This window comes from Branchiostoma lanceolatum, chromosome 5 (genome assembly GCF_035083965.1).
Source record: "Branchiostoma lanceolatum isolate klBraLanc5 chromosome 5, klBraLanc5.hap2, whole genome shotgun sequence".
Lineage (NCBI taxonomy): Eukaryota > Metazoa > Chordata > Leptocardii > Amphioxiformes > Branchiostomatidae > Branchiostoma > Branchiostoma lanceolatum.
This window is the reverse complement of record NC_089726.1, coordinates 5,524,025-5,537,236: the sequence shown is the minus strand read 5'-3', so window position 1 is coordinate 5,537,236 and position 13,212 is coordinate 5,524,025. Positions and strand designations below refer to the sequence as shown.

Below are 13,212 nucleotides of genomic sequence, written 5' to 3'. Positions count from 1 at the left end.
GTAAGATAAATACTGTCTGCCCCTGCTGCATTTAAGACCTATAAAGTTATGGTTTTGATAGCCGGCTCAAATGTACTCCGTTTGTATCGTCACAGCAGATTCCTGGAAATGAAGATGTTTAAAAAGGTTGGGACGGTTTATTTTCTTTACAGTAAAATCAGACTAGTTCACGAGCATGCATCTTTCCATGGTACTTTCAAAGCATTTACCAGGATGTTGATTATACGACGAAGACGTGTAATGTAACTGCCACCAGAGCAGCAATACCGGTACTGTGCCAATGTAGTTCATTACATTGATGCTACGTAAAATAATTGGGATACTTTATTCTGCAGAGAGTGGGTTGTTTTAGGCAATATTGAGGAAGACGGCACAGATGACGTCTTTATGGCCATAATTCAACAGTCGTGGAATTGCGATTCAAATGGCCGACTAGATACACCCCCCCCCCCCCGCTCCGACAACTGAAAATATACAAGTCTGGCAACAATGAACAACATGAAAGAATAGATAGAATTTTCTCTTTTTCTACAAGCAAATGATAACGTTAAGGTCAACATACATGCAAGCCTTAAACTAATGCATATTTACAAGCAACAGGCTCGCACTTGGTTCATTACAATATTTAAATTCATTTAAATGAGGTATTTGGTGAGAATGGCATGAACAACCAGTGGGTAACCTTAGTGGCGCTGAGAATACATGATATACTTTTTTCAGGTTAGGCCATGTTGATTGGATTATATGGATGACATCCGCGCGCGCATCAATTTGCGCCCGATTCCAAAAAGAAAAAGAAAGTTTCCACCATATTGTAAACTCGCAACAAAAAAACATTGGAAAAAGATACTAATGTCGTAAAATACCAAAATCAATTCCAAAGTCAAAGAAGAGGATCTAAAAGAATAAAAAGGAACTATCTGTCATTCTCATTGTTTAGTCATTTGTTCAACCTTCCTGACGACGTAGATTTCAAATTAAAGGCAACTTTTTTTGCTAAACTTTTTTTATTCGCACGCTGGCATCAGTTTTGGGGCTCCCAGATGATTTTACCCATAAAATCAAATCAACATGGCCTTACAGAAAAAAGATTTAGAAAAAAGAAACTGTTTCGGTAACTGACGTTGGCAGGTCGGGATTTCTCGGTCCCACCCTTTGTCCTCGCAGATAGCGAAGGAGCTGCCGACAAGCTCATACCCGGGGTCACAAGAGAACTGGACCGCGTTCCCAGAGCAGTAGCCGTCGTCACCGGTGACTTGGCCATTGGTTATTCTGATTGCACCGTCACAGCAGATTCCTAAAAATAAGTCCAAAAAGGTTGAGATTGTTTCTTTACCTTACAATATTAATAAAATCAGACATGTAAGTGAGCATGCATCTTCCCAAGGTATTTCCGAAGGGTTTATAAGGAACTTTATTATAACAATTCACTCGTAATGTATTGAAAAGATACTAGGTAATCTAAATGATATCAAACAAACAGGATGAGCTTAAGCCATTAATTACTTTTCATCTAATGCCGCTTGCACAAACCAAATGTTTAGAACAACAAATTCGATCTACGAACAAAACGTACAAATCGAGTGAAAGCTTCTGAAGTTATTTTGCTTACTAACTACCAAAAAGAATGCAATAGATACGGGGTGGGCTAAAGTTACATAAATCTACCTAATGCTGAAGGGTATTTAAAGAATACATCAATAAGAATCATGACGATAACGTTAATCCGGGTTCATAATGTAAACAGCTGTTGCTAACACACTTTTACATGTTGGAATCTCCGTTCCTCTGGCAGGTGGCCGAACAGTTACCGACAAGCTCGTACCCGAGATAACAAGAGAATGGGGTGTCGTTCCCGGAGCAGTAGCCATAGGTAGCAATGATTTTGCCATTCATTATTATATCCATGAAAAATGGAGATATTGTTATCTCCATGAAAAATGGAGATATAGTTTTGGGTGTGTCTGTGTGTGTGTTTGTCTGTTTGTTTGTCTGTTTGTGTTTCCGCACTACTGTAGTCAGCATAACTCAAGAACCTCTTGATGGATTACAATGATATTTGGTATGTGGGCAGATGTTGTGAAGCCAAAGTTCAAGGTCGATTTTGGGCCCCCTGGTATGTGACCTTGGTACTGCAGCAGAACTTCAATTTTTGTATCTTTTGACCTGGACGTGCTGTGGTCTTTATTTTTGGGTGGCAGATAGCTTGTGATGTAATAAAGAAGTGGTGTAGGTTTGGGCCCCCTAGCAGCTTCCTCTGGAACTGCAGGGGCGTTTTTGTGAAAATCTTCTAAGGAGAATAACTGAACAAAGGAACAACGGATTTCCATGATATTTAGTATGCAGGTAGCTTAGATAGAGATATAAACAATGAAGTGCAAATTATGCTAATTGGGACTTAATTTCCATAGCTAATGAGGAAAATCTATATTTGCAGTGTTTTTCATTATCACACTCAAATACATGTAACGTAATGTAGTTTATGGAAAGTGGAGCATCAACAGATACTAATTATACAAATGAATTCCTAATTTGCATAATTAATGCAAAAACACCATAATTCATCTAATTGGAAAATTATAGGACTGTCAATATTGCATCATGTGTAAGTTAGAGTTTATGACCAAGCATATATTATGCAAATGTGTAAGTCATTTGCATGAATAGAATTGTTCATGGAGATATGAGGTCGTGGAACTCTTGTTTTGGGTGTGTCTGTTTGTTTGTCTGTCTGTCTGTTTGTGTTTCCGCACTACTCTAGTCAGCATAACTCAAGAGCCTCTTGATGGATTACAATGATATTTGGTATGTGGGCGGGTGTTGTGAAGCCAAAATTCAAGGTCAATTTTGGGCCCCCTGGTATGTGACCTTGGTACTGCAGCAGAACTTCAATTTTTGTATCTTTTGACCTGGACGTGCTATGGTCTTGATTTTTGGGTGGCAGATAGCTTGTGATGTAATAAATGAGTGGTGTAGGTTTGGGCCCCCTAGCAGCTTGCTCTGGAACTGCAGGGGGGTTATTGTGAAAATGTTCTAAGGAGAATAACTGAACAAAGGAACAACGGATTTCCATGATATTTAGTATGCAGGTAGCTTAGACAGAGATATACACAATTAAGTGCAAATTATGCTAATTGGGACTTAATTTCCATAGCTCATGAGGAAAATCTATACTTGCAGTGTTTTCCATTATAAGACTCAAATACATGTAACATATATAGCTTATGGAAAGTGGAGCATCAACAGATACCAATTATGCAAATAATTTCCTAATTTGCATGATTAATGCAAAAACACCGAAATTCATACAATTGGGAAATTATACGACTGTCAATATTGCAACATGTGTAAGTAATATAAAGGTGTTTATGATTAGGCATATATTATGATGATTAAGCATATTTTATGTAAATGTGTAAGTCATTTGCATAAATAGAATTGTTCATGGAGATATGAGGTCGCGGGACTCTTGTTGCTATGGTGTTGTCACAGCAAGCATCTTAAAACCCTTGTCCTGGCTCTCAACACATGTTTGGAAGCAGATGTTCATCCCCAGTGCTGTGCCCAACATATGTTGGGAAGGATCTATTTTCAGAAATCTTGCGCAGCACTCGCCCATGTTACTTCGCCGGAGTCTAACCGGGTTAGCCGGCATGACCTTGCAAGAGGTCAATGGCCAACGTACTGTTATGCAATGACGGATTGCATCATCCCAGAGGCCTTTGCGTTCATGAATTATTCTAATGACCAAGATGGCGACCCATGTCGTCTGCAAAATCCAGGACTATATAGGAGAGACTAAAAGGGTTACAATAAATGGCAATAATGCATGTAGCCCTACGGCCGCGTGGCGCGTTGGATACACCCGATCCCTCGATCTCGGAAGTTAAGCAACGCGCGGTCCGGACAGTGCTTGGATGGGAGACCAACCAAGGACGTCCGGATTGCTGTAGCCTCACGAAGCTTTCCACGAATTCGTCTTCCGGGAGGGACGTAAAACGGGGGTCCCGTGCTCGAGGAGGTGCCTCGAACACGTTAAACAGCCTCATTACCCCACACATTGGGTACCTGCCTGTGGCACTGGCTGCAAATACACCTGATATTATTATTATTATTATCTCAGGAATCAAAACATCAGACTACAATAACTTACCCTCAAATACTAACCAGTTATGTCAACTGTCATCAGATTCATCCCTGACAAATTCTATACGGCTATTCTCCAGATAACCCCCCCTAATCAGAGCCCTTGGATAGGCCCTACAGGCTTCAAACACCCAGTTGAAGACCATCCCACTATATCAGGTGCCAAACCCCACAAGGTAGAGAAAGACCATTTATTTCAACTAATTCAGCAAATACAGAGTCTATCCTACCACAACCAATCCTATATTGCCCAGATTTCACAAAAAATCCCACCAAAAAAGAATTTTCAATGGTTTAAACCATGTTTTTCGGGGTCTCTCATCATGGGGTCTGGGCGCAGGCGCAATCCCTTAAGTCTCCCCAATACCTAGCCCACCCTCATAAATCAGGACCCCTACGCTCCACGTTACATCGCTCACGAAGGGTTAGGGTGTAACGTGGAGCGTAGGGGTCCTGATTTATGAGGGTGCGAGCGATGTAACGGGAGCGTAGGGGTCCTGATTTATGAGGGTGGCTATGGGGTTGATGATATTTAAACACTGACTCTTTGATTTTCTTTCTTTCCAATCACTCTCTCCTGTACGTAGAGGTAGCAAAACCTGTAACATAGACCTGTTTTACCTGTAACATAGACCTCCATCTCACACAGTACCATGAGCTCATCCCGGCGCTCCATTATCTGTATGGACACATAACGCCCGTACATTGGCGGGTCGCAGAGTAGCTCGATGATTTTTCGAGCCGTCGGAGTGGCCGTGTAAGTCCGTCTACACTCAGTCTGGTTATTCTGGGTGAAGTCCTCGTGAGGACCAACTCGCACCATGAAGTTTCTTCCTAATAGTCTGTTTCCTGTAAATACCAGTCAACAAAGTGTAATTTCAATTGTCAAGTGGAATTTTGCAAATGTTTTGTTTATGTTTTGCCATGAGTCAGTAGAATTTGTGTCGCTCTTTAAAGGACACTATGAAGACAACATATATCAGCAGATGTGAAAAAAACGTTGAAGAGTTCAGAAATGAAGACAAGCATCTAAACTAGGACGACCTGTATTATTAACATGTGCCATTTCATCCTATATACTACAACAGCTGGAAGTGGGTCAGGGGAAACCTATAGTCCATGTACCTGTAACCCCCTGTGCAGTAATCAACAACTTACCCCATGGCCACCAGTCTCTATACAGAACGCTGAGCCGACTGACTGTGTAGAAATCTGCAAGGTCAACTTTCCACCATGGCTGATATTCCCTCTTGGTTTGAGTGCAGCCACCACTGGAACCATCTACAGCCTTTTCGGGTCCTCCTCTGTAGGTGGAACTCTGTGCTGCTGTCTTTCCACGAGCAAAGTTTTCGTCTGCAAGTGAGCAATGACCGAAAACAATCATGACAACTATGATAGGAAAGGAAATGGTAGGAAATATTGAAGTTATTTCGTGCATAAAATGAGTTTCGGTGAATAGAGACGAGGCTGCCTGGGCAACAAAAAGGCCTAGTGCTAGATTTTTTATAACTTTTCCGCCATCTCCGACATAGCACACCGAATGTGCTATCTGGGTCACTAGGCGACAATACCGCATTACCGTTATCGCAGGCAAATACAGTAAGGTTGCGCTGGCCGAGTAGGGCATTTTGCTACTCAGATATGCAACAATTAACAGGCTTTTCAGAAAATTAAGAAAGCTTAGCATAGTTATACCATGCTCGTACCCAGCGCCGTGAAGAAGCCATAGGTTTAAATCGTGAGCTTAGAATTATAAACTACCGATTAAGCTCAACAAAATAAACTTCTGAAATTCACAGCTGTCGTTTTGTTTTGTTTTGTGCTTTTCTTGTTCCTCCGCGCGTAGCTGTGTACACAAGCACGTAACGGGCGATCTTCTACACTGGTTATTTCTTCTAACTAACACGTTGAAAACAAGACGCAAGTTCGCTATCTTGGGGGGGTAAAATGTTGCTCAAGTGTGTTATGTTATAAGAAACGGAGATTTACAAAGTACCTTAATTATCGTTGGCGCTGTTAGGGTGTTAACGGTCTGCCTTTTTACCGGAATGCCCCGGAATGCCCTTTTACACCGGGCTGCCCCGGATTGCCCATAAAGGAGGGTGAATTCTACCGGAATACACTATGCTTTGATTAGTAAACATCACAGGTTGCTGTATTTTGGCATGAAATGATATATTTATGGCCCAGGGAACGAGAAATCACTAGACATTATTGATGGCCATCGGCGTCGGCGCTCCGCCAGTCGCCATGTTTGTTTTTATTGCGGATTACAATGTTTGGTTTAAATAGCAGGGTCAAGATCATAGTACACGAAAAGGAGGTGAAAGGTCGCAAATACAGTATGCTTTGGTAAGCTAACATCGCTGGCTGCTATACCTTGGCATAAGATTAATCTCCAAGCAGATCTATAGGTTGCGAAGACCGTATCAAACTGGCAGAAGAAGTACGTTTTTCGAGTTCGTATGCCAGCGAAAAGCATCGCGCTGCTAATTGAAAAGAGAACGGACGAGACAGTCGGAGGAATTCAAAGACCAAATTTAACAACTTCACCTCAAACGGGCAAAATCCACGCTACCGGCGTGGCGGATTGGTGCTGCCTTATGCTACTTAATGTGGTGAGATGTCTATGAAATGATGAGTGCTAGTGAAATGTGAAAGCGCACATGTGAAGGTTGAGAGATTTCTTTAGATTATTGCTTCAAAGACTGGACACTCCCTCATTCAACAGGGTCCACCATACAATGTTTATTCCGATATGCTTCTTAGCGACGCGACAGGCCAGGATCGCCGGGTAATGTCTAGTTCCCAGGGTCACGTATAGGTTATCTTATGCCAAAGTATAGCAACCTGCGATGTTAACTTACCAAAGCATACTGTATTTGCGACATTTCCTGACTCCTTTTTGTGCATTTCTCTCTAAACAAACATTGTAAAAACAAACATGGCGACTGGCGGAGCGCCGACGCCGATGGCCATCAATAATTTCTAGTGATTTCTCGTTCCCTGGGCCATAGATATATTATTTCATGCCAAAATACAGCAACCTGTGATGTTAACTCATCAAAGCATAGTGTATTCCGGTAGAATTTACCTTCCTTTATGGGCATTCCGGGGCTGCCCGGTGTAAAAAGGGCATTCCGGGGCATTCCGGTAAAAAGGCAGACCCGGAGTTAAGAGGGAGGGAGGGTCCCGCGGCAAAACACTCGTCCCGAGGACAGTTTGATTTTCACAGCATGCGTTGCGCACACAAACTGCGTGCGTTCTCTTTCCCAGGACACAAAGAAACGCACACACGCTAATGCGTCCTGCTTTGCCCAGGGCGTGGGTTTAATTAGGGAATGAAAGGACGCTGTGGAGGCGTGGTGGAGGAGCGTGTAGTTATGCCGAGCACCACGCAAGGGGACAAAAACTAAGGCAAAAAATCAACATTTTTCTTCCCAATATTCTTACAGCATGTATTAATAATACATCTATAACTTAATAGGCTTTATCATTGATCATTGGTACAGTTGACAATCACGTTTGTCTAGCAAACTAAGAATTCTTTTCAAGATCCACATTGACTCCACCTTGACACCCAATGTTTTCTTTGTTTGGAAATATCGTACTCACTCATATGTGAAACCCGTGCATTATTCTGAATTTTGGACATTGATTGATATCTCTGTCATATCAATCTAGCTATATAAAGAGACATCGTACCTTTGTCACAATATGGGCCAGTCTTGCCGATGTTGCAATCACAATTGCCTTCTGGACTTTCCGGGGCGCATTCCCCGCTGCTGTGACAAATTGTGTATGTGCCGATGACGCGTGTCAGCGCGAAACCTTCCATATGGGGAGGGGAGCTGCAGGAAGGGTTCCCTAGAATTAAATCACGTCGACGTACCAAAGTCATTAGACCTTGTGAGGTGCAGTCACACCTCCAGGGGTTCCCATCTATGGCAAGAGAAGTCAGGTGAGGAAGACGCGTGATACTTGCGGACAGAGTCTGTAGGTTGTTACTGGACAGGTTCAACTTGGCTAGATAAGTAAGATTGGAGAAAACTGTCGCTGGGAGAATCTCTAAGAAATTGTTACACAGGTCCAGTTGTTCAAGGTTATTTTGATTTGAAAATATCCTATCAGTCAGGTTCTGTATATTGTTGTCCCCTAGATACAACTGTTTTAGGCTCCTAAGTCGTGAGAAAACTCCTGCGGGAAGACTCGAGATGCTATTATTTGACAGGATGAGCTGTACCAGACTGCTCAGACCTGAAAATACTCCGTTAGGTACAGCGTGGATGTCGTTGTTCTGCAGATAAAGCCACTTCAACCTGGTAAGACGTGAGAAGACTCCGCCAGGGAGAACGCTGATGTCGTTGTTCTGAAGATAAAGGCACTTTAGGCTGGTAATATGTGAGAAGACTCTGCCAGGGAGAATGCTGATGTCGTTGTTCTGCAGATAAAGCCACCTCAGGCTGGCGTGTGAGAAGACTCCGTCAGGGAGTACGCGGATGTTGTTGTTCTGCAGATAAAGCCACGTCAGGCTGGGGAGATGTGAGAAGACTCCGTCAGGGAGTACGCGGATGTTGCTGTTCTGCAGATTAAGCACCATCAGACTGGTGAGATGTGAGAAGACTCCGTCAGGGAGTACGCGGATGTTGTTGTTCTGCAGAAACAGCCGCCACAGCCTAGTGAGATGTGAGAATGCTCTGTCAGGGAGAGTGCGGATGTCGTTGTTCTGCAGATAAAGTGACTCCAGGCTGGTGAGATGTGAGAAGACTCCGTCAGGGAGAACGCTGATTCTGTTGTTCTGCAGTTCAAGCCACCTCAGGCTGGTGAGATGTGAGAACACCCCGTCAGGGAGAACCTGGATGTCGTTGCTCTGCAGATCAAGCCACTCCAGGTTGGTGAGGTGTGAGAAGACTCCGTCAGGGAGAACACCGATGTTGTTGTTCTCCAGAGAAAGACGCGTTAGGCTCAGTGTGAGATGTGAGAAGACTCTGTCAGGGAGAACTTTGATGTTGTTGCTCCCTAGATAAAGTTCCTCCAGACTGGTGAGGTTGGAGAGAGCAGCATCAGGCAGGTTCTGTATTCTATTGAAATCCAGGTAAAGATAAGTTGTCTCTAGTTGTATGTTTTTGGGAACACCTTCCAAACCCTCGTAGCGACAGCTGGTAACAATAAATGACCGTGTCTGACACCGACATTTCTCCGGGCAGGGGAAGGCAGCCATGGCGACCGACAGGAGACTGAGGACACTGACTCCAGCAGCTCGGCACGTCAGGCGGTTGTTCTGCATACTCACTGCTGCTGGGACCAAACTATACAGCTGACTGAAACCAGTTATCATATTGGTTATGATTTTTTATAGGAGGGTGGGCATTTTACTTAGAAGTGTGATTTATCATATTACATAAAAGGTACAATGCTAGAAATGCTAGAAAACGGCAGAGATATGTAATTTAGTTAGGGCCCTACTGCATTGCACAGTGATCTTAGATTAGTCCACTGGTTAACACGAGAGGATACCTTTTGGGCTATTTTGAACAAAAATGCACATTGTGCGACTTTACCCGGAAAACAATGTAGAAAGAGCAGAACACTATAGGAAAATACTGTGGGTGCAGACCAGGAGTTGTTATATTTGCTATTTGATAAAACAAAGTTCGAAGCAGTTCTATAAAAGCCCAGTGCTAGATAGTACAGCCTTAAAATCGCTGCACTTCACGAAAGAAAGGGCTACCTATCACAAGCAATCCTGATAATGTAGTGGTAGCAGGGCAAGATTGAAAATAGATTCAGTCCCGTTGCAATTCAAGAATGTACTCCTCCTTAGACTTTAGATTTTTTATAACACAATGATCTGCTCAGAAAGGAAGCCATAGAAATTAATGAGTAACATCCTTGTGTTATCCTCATTGATATGATACCAAATATGCGACCTTCTCAGACATTACAAGTAGAGCTGTGTTCCCTGTACCGGTACAGCACCGGTACAATCGATTAGGTATAGGTCCAAAATATACCGGTTCTAATCCGGTCAAGCCTGGCTGGGATGACAGGTCAGGGGATGGAAACTTTGACAGATAGAATTACTATGACAGTGCACTGAAGCCACATCTATACTATACTGCAACACGGAAAAACACATTTGCCAGGCTGGAGTCAAATTTTCATCTTTCTTTTCATAAAAATGATACCTCATAGCTCACTGCGGCGGTGGTGGTGGTGGCCATTATAGATACCATGCAATAGGCTTAAGTCTAGCATAGATAAACATTATGTTGATATTAGTTAAAACTTGCTTTTGTTTTCTTGAAAATCAACCATTATTTCAACAAGTAGTTCTAGTACAGGTGCAGGACCTGTACCTAAACCCGTGTACCTGTACCTAAAATTAAGGTACACAGCTCTAATAACAAGGAATCTAGATGCTACATTCAACTTGTAAAGATGGATTGACTGATTGACTGATTGACTGACTGATTGATTGATTGATTATAAAATTGTAGGGAGTTAGGAAAGTCAATGGCAACTGCAAGATTTGCATTGTGTGACAATCTAACCAGTCAAATAAACCTGTCTCACTGCACCGCCACGGACGAATGATCGAATCGATTGTCATAGGTTAGTGACTACCATATCTGCCTAACTAAGGCCACACCAACTTGATTTTATGGATGACATCCTCTGGAGACCCCAAAACTAATGCGCGCGGGCGAAAAAAGAAGAAAATCCAGCACACAATAAATGCTGCTAAACCAGACTACTAGTAAAAAGCTGGTATTACGAATTGAACCACAGAACACACTGTTATTTGTAGGAGGTACATGTAGGTTGTCTTGTTCATCATAGCAGACTCAGCGCAAGTGATTGATTTTTGATATATTGACAAGAACGACCAAAGAAGCATACTATTAGAAGGTATTTGGCTCCAAGGACTGTGGATGATATATGACTGTGATGAGAATACTCATATACACCCATAAGGGCAGTTTCAACATACATGGCATCGAACTCCATATTAAACATTCCATGGTTTACGCTCACAAATCTCACTGTGAGACCTCTGCCAATCCCTCAATTCCTCTCCCATGTCTCTCATTGTCGCAAAAGAAATGTGTGAGAGCCACTCTGGATAGGTCGTGTTTGAAATTGTCTGGGCGATACTCGCTGGCCGCCGCGATCCTCTCGTACAACTGTGCAGACGCAAAATCCCCCTAGCCAACATCGATGGCATACCAATCCACAAATACGCCCCAGTTTTCCGATAAGCCGGCACAATGCTAGCCTTATTTGCGGCAATCTAAGTCAGCAAGTTCCGGAGTTCCGTGTAGCCTTGGAGGAGGTGATTTTTTTTTTTTGACAACAGGCAAAAATCAACGCGCGCGCGGATGTCATCCATAAGATTAAGATGGTGTGGCCTAACATAGATTTTGTAAACTAACATTGGTGGCCCCAATTAAAATCATGTACATCATGTAAACAATTGCCAAAGACCATTACGCACATTATCCATAAGACAAACACTACCTCTCTTATGAGTAGTAGTGTGTGCAATTACGATAATGAGTCGAAAAGTAGTGCAAGTTGTTTTATAACAAGCTCATTTCTTACTGAATGACTTGAAATTTGCACAAAGGTAAAGGCATAAATCTTTTTTAGACTGAAATATCTTAATTTGTTGTTTAGATTTTGATGAGTGATGACCTCAATGAAAAGCGGCATGCATGCCGATGTGAACTTCTCGTGAGTAAACAAAGGTTCAAATAATCTTGAAATCCGCTCAGTCGCTCATAAAGAATTGAACAACAAATTGAGTATTTTTATGGATGACATCAGCGCGCTCATTAATTTTCGCCTGATTTCGAAATAAAAAACAAGAAATTTCATTGCCCTCCGCCAGTGGTCAACATGCCAAAAATTGGCAAATATATCGTAAACGTTGACAGTCTAAGGCGTTTCATTGCATATGAATACCCAGTGTAGTTCCTGCCCATGATGGTATAATAACAAGCTGTTTTCTGCATTTGTTCTAGCAAGGACATTATATAAATAATGGGGGGTCTAGTTAATTGAGCTGTATACACAAGGTGTTTCATCGCATATGAATTATCAGTGTACTTGCTTCAGATGATGGTACAACAAGCTCTTTTCTGCATTTGTTGTAGTTAGTCTATTGAGATGTATACACATCTACAATGACATGTTTACATTAAATCAAGGAGGTTTTATATTATATATGAAACCTCATTGGTTGAATACAGGAATAAAAGACCTGTTGGTCATGATATCATATTTCGTCACCTCAATTCTTGTTAAAGACTTATGATCTCAAAATCTGAAAATATAGGAATCTTGTTTTTTTGGGCCCGCCTTGTTTTTTTTTGCCCTATCTCATTAATTTCGGAGTCTGCGGAGGATGTCATCCATAAAATTTACTTGCTGTGGCCTCAAGACGATATATGCCTTTACCTTTGTGTCAAATTTCAACTCATGAGCTTGTCATAAAACTACTCGCTACCGTACGACAGAGAACAAGACTAAAATACAGACTATAAAGGAGCCCAACATATATTATGGTGCACATTGCACAACAATGATTACGAGAACCATGGGAATCGACTCCTGTCTGAAAACTTAACCCTTTCGAACAACAAAGCGTACGTACCTCTACTTCAGCCTACCAGACCGGCACAAAGAAACAGTGCGAAGTGCCGATACAGAAGTCTGCCAGCCAAATTCTGGAGACAAGGAAACAAAAATGCGTACTTCCAACAAGGAAACAGAGATGAGGGCTGCTGGCACGAGAGTCGGGCTGGAAGCGGAACTCCTAACCGGCGACAAAATAAAAAATAACGTCGTCTCAGTCTGTCTGAAAATGAACGCTTGTTGTAATGGACTGTTTCTTGTCGGAAACCATGATCACAGTCCTCATGTTATGACGGAACCACGTGCGAACGTCCATAACAACCTTTTCCGTCACAAGACAGCTGCATATTGTACGACACATCTACGACTGCCCCGAGAACGCCCTGGATTAAACATGTCTTACAACGATTGTGACCAGGACCTTTC

The 13,212-nt window shown here is 42.4% G+C and overlaps 1 protein-coding gene across 1 annotated transcript in view; it reads right to left on the bottom strand.

The window, feature by feature from the left end:
- The window catches only part of LOC136434602 (calmodulin-4-like), a 129,095-nt gene extending 126,127 nt beyond the window's left edge, over positions 1-2,968 (bottom strand). The window contains exon 1 of the mRNA XM_066427498.1: positions 2,965-2,968. The gene's annotated coding sequence lies outside the window, so the exon portion shown is untranslated. The remainder of the gene's footprint in view (positions 1-2,964) is intronic.
- Positions 2,969-13,212: the final 10,244 nt, after the last annotated feature.